Genomic DNA, 4,455 nt, shown 5'->3' with positions numbered 1-4,455 from the left:
TGCCCTTGAGATGATGTGATGAAGATGGCACTTGACCTCTGTGGTCTTCCGCAGATGTAATCATGGAAATGGAGCAATCTACAGCATATCTGACCAGTATTCCTCAAAGCTGTCAAAACGAAGGCCTGAGAAACTGTCTCGGCCAATGGGAGCTGAAGGTGACCTGACAACTAGTCATGTGGTGTGGAAATAAAGACCGCCCACATGAGAATGAGGAAAGGCTCTTTAGTCAGGGCCTGCAAGGGAGTCAGCCACCATCACTGCATTTGGCAGAGACTCCAAGGCTGGCAGAGGAGTGGAAAGCTTTCTAGTGGGAAATGAAGAGGTTTCAGGTGTGCCTGATTAGAGGCTGTGGGCAGGGCCGACTAGAACTGGGCACCCTATGTGATTGCTTGGGGGTGCATATTTGGCCTTCTACAGTTGAACCTAAATTGGAACGGGGGTCGGGGGAGCAGCATATGAAAACTGTCAGCTATTAATTAAGTCCTGGCTTTTGGGGGCTGATTGCTACAGAGGTTGCTGTTTGGGTTCCAAGGCAGGTTGCTATATATTATGGGTCAGAGTTCTGAATTAAAATATGGACTTTAGTTAATAATTATATAGCAATATTGGTTTATTAACTGTAGGAAATGTACCATTGTGAATATAAGATGTTAATAAGAGAGGCAACTGGGTATGAGATATGAGGACTCTACTATCTTCTTGAGTTTTCTGTGAATGTGAATAAAAAACTTCTAAAAAGTAAAGTTCATTTAAAAAAAAAAACAACAACCTTTGAGATGTCCTCGACTCCTTACTTTCTCTGACCCTCCATCTCCAATCCTTTAGCAAATCGTTAGTATTTGACCCCACCCTCCCTGCTCTACTGTTATCATCTTGGCCCTGACTTTATCATCTCTCACTTGGAAGTCTTCACTAGCTTCCTAAGGGCTCACTAGCTTCCTAAGGGCCCACCTGCTTGCACTCCTGCCTCTAACATACTTTCTCACAGAGCTTTCCCGTGGCCTAAGGTGCACAAAACCCTCCCCCTGGAACCTCCCTGCCCTTATTTCCCTCCCCCCCACTTCCTCCCTCCACCATGCTGGCCTCCAGGCTGTTTCTCAGGTGCACCCCGCCCACTCGCACTTTGGACCCTGTGTACTTGCTCCCTCTTCCTGAACACTGATTTGCTTCCTCGTGTCACTTCACTCCCAGAGTCCTTCCCTAAACACCCTGCTTTATGTTTCTTTTTAAAAATATTTTTTAAATGTTTCTTCATAACACTTAGCACTTCTGAACATTACCATATATCTATTTGTTTACTGTTCATCGCACACTGTGCATATAAATGTCCATGAGCTCAAGGACAACTGTTTTGTTCACCACTGCATCCCCGGTATTAGTTCCAAGTGCTTAGTAGGCACTCAATCGACGTTTAAGTGAATGAATAAGTAAACGACTGGATTGGGGGTCAGCATGCCAATGCTGCAGAGTGCTCTTGTCATTCTTTTCAAACAGCTCATAATTTCAATTCCATCAAATCAAAAATATTTTTTGCAGAGACAATTTGGTTCTTCATTGCCTTGCTATTCATCAAATGTATTTTACTTAGTGAGTCCCTTTGAATGGGCCTCAGAAATGAGATCTGAAATGGAAGTTAAGATTCCTTACATAGTTTGCATAGGCATATGCATTGCCTGTGGCTTAATTTTCTACATGTGACAACACCTGTAAACATTTTGAGATATTCACCCAACCAATGTTTATTGACCGACGCACTGTGCTAGAAGCCATGGACCAGAAATAACACAAATGAATTCCCGCCCGAACAAACGATCGCAGTCAAGAGGAAAGCTATTGCACCCAAAGCACAAAAATCCAAGAAAGAAAATTTGGGGTCTTTTGACAAGTTCACACAAAATGATAGGGGGGAACACAAACCATGCGTCATAACCACACAGAGCTGTGTGTAAAACACGTTTCCCTTTAATGCAGCTATTGGGGTGGGAGGAACTGCCGCTGGCGACCAGGGAATGGATCTGCGAGTGGGTCTGTTCACGCGCCATTGCTTCTATGGAGCAGGCTGTCCCCTTCTGAGACTTTCCTCCCCTGAATCCATGATGCTGAACTAACCTCTTCTCCTACTCCTTCCTGACCACTTCTGTCTGACAGAATTTACTTTTAGTTTTCCTGTCTCCCTATTTGAGCATTGCCTATTTCACATGGAGATCATGCCCTGGAGTCATTTAACAAGGGTTTAACTACTGTCTGTCAGATTTTATTCCTGCTGTCCCCAGACACACTATGAGAGCCAACACTGGGACTCATCTCACATTCCTCCTATTCACAAAGGCAGGAACTAGCTTGTAGCCGACAAATCTTCACCTTCTGGCCCACAAGAGTCACTGCTTACCACCCACCATTGCCCCCACTGCCGCCATCTTTCTGCATGCCCCCTCCGCCCGCTACATTAGATGGAAAGGGTTTAAACTCGTGGCATATTGTTTTTAAAGACTGCCAATGCCACTGTACCTTCCCTACTTACAGACAAGAGAAAGAATCTACCCTTAGACCCTCAGTTCTGTATGACTCGCTCTAATCCTTCTCCAAAGCTTGAGTTCCAGTTTCTAACAACCTAGAAAGCTCGCCATCTTCTCAGTTTCAATCAGGTAAGAGATAAAACCATCACCTTTCCACAAAACTAGTTTCCTATGTTGCCTTTTCAAATTCATTAATATTATCACTTTTATCCAGTAATCAGAAAAAGTATTTGACAGCTCTCCCTCCCTCGCCAACCATATTCACCAAGACCCCAAATTTGCTAAGCTGTCTGTGGCCTTGTGGACCAGGGTAAAGCTCCGCGGAAAAGCACCTTAGAGGCAGGAGTGGAAGCAGGTGGGCCCTTAGGAAGGATTCCAAGTGAGAGGTGAGGAAATCCAGCCAAGCTGGTAGCAGCCACACAGAGGAGCTGTGGCCCACAGAGCCGGCAGTTTCCTCTTCTCAGAGCCTGGAGTCCATAAGCACAGCCCGCTCTTGCTTAGCGAACATACATTCAGACTTTTATTTCAGATGCTGTACTTTTCAAAAGTTTGATTTTATGTTTTTTTCAAAGGTAATATGTGGACTTGTACACAACTCAAAGGTATAGAAAAGTGTGTAGTGACAACTTCTCTCATAAGCCTGTCCCCCTCCTCAGAGACAACTACGGCTCTGCATCTCACAAGTATATATACAGGTTCTTTTCATGTGTTTTTTGCACAACTGGAAATACACCAGATATACTATATTATAGCTTAGTGCTTGGTGCATGTGTAAAATACTGCATGCATGCAACACACACACACACACACACACACACACACACACACACACACACACACTGGAGCTCAACCATATCACTATATTTATGCCACTGCATTTAAAAAGACCTACATGTGCTTCCACTGAATGCACTGGATTGCCAATAATTTCTTTAACTTTTACTAATTCCTGAAAATTTAGTTCATTCCAACCTTTTGCTAATACCCACAGCAATGCTATATTGATTTTACTTAGATGCCATTTTACACACGAACAAGCATATCTGTAGACTAAAGTAGAGTTACTTGATCAAATGGGATGTCTTTGGGATTTTAATAGATAATGCAAAATTGCTCTCAATGAGGATGTTATCAATTTATACTCTCAGCAGTGACGTGTAAGGCCTGCTTCTCTATTTCCTTTCCAAATACAGTTTCTTACCAAATATTTGAATCTTTGTTGACTTACAGGTAGAAAATATATCTTTGCATTTATGTTATGAAGATTGAGCATTTTATGTAAAAGCCATAAACTTACTTAGTGTGAGTCCATATGTTTGTATTTGTTTGGATGTGATCTCTATCTTAAATTACATTATTGATTTTTAAACAGTCTACATGAAGTCTTTATACAATAAAAAATGAGAACCTGGCTGGGTGTGACTCAGTGGTTGAGTGTCAACCCAGGAACCAGGTCACTGGTTTGATTCCAAGTCAGGGCATATGCCTGAGCTGCAGTTCGATCCCCAATGGGGGGAATGTAAAAGGCAGATGATTCTCTCTCATCATTGATGTTTCTATATCTCTCTCTCTCCCTCCCTCTCTGAAATCAATAAAAATATATTTTTAAAAAATAAATGACACCTATATGTGTAATACATATTGCAAATACTTTGCCTTCTTTGTAATTTGGATTTTGATTTTGTGTATGTATGTGTATGTGTGATTTGCCATGCAGAGAGGCAAATTTATTAGATCTTTATAATCATTTGTTCAATTTTAAAATAGAACTCAGCTGGCGTTTTTACTGAGGTCCTATTATATAAATAGATTGCATTAGAGAACTGACATGTTTATTATGCAATATCTTTTTATCCAAAACTTTTCATGTGCCCTTATGGCATTTAATTATTTGAAAATATAGACCTTAAATATTTATTCATAAGTTTTTCTTAGG

This window comes from Myotis myotis, unplaced genomic scaffold (assembly GCF_014108235.1).
Source record: "Myotis myotis isolate mMyoMyo1 unplaced genomic scaffold, mMyoMyo1.p scaffold_m19_p_5, whole genome shotgun sequence".
In the NCBI taxonomy this organism is placed as follows: Eukaryota; Metazoa; Chordata; class Mammalia; order Chiroptera; family Vespertilionidae; genus Myotis; species Myotis myotis.
Note: the sequence above shows the minus strand (reverse complement) of the source record.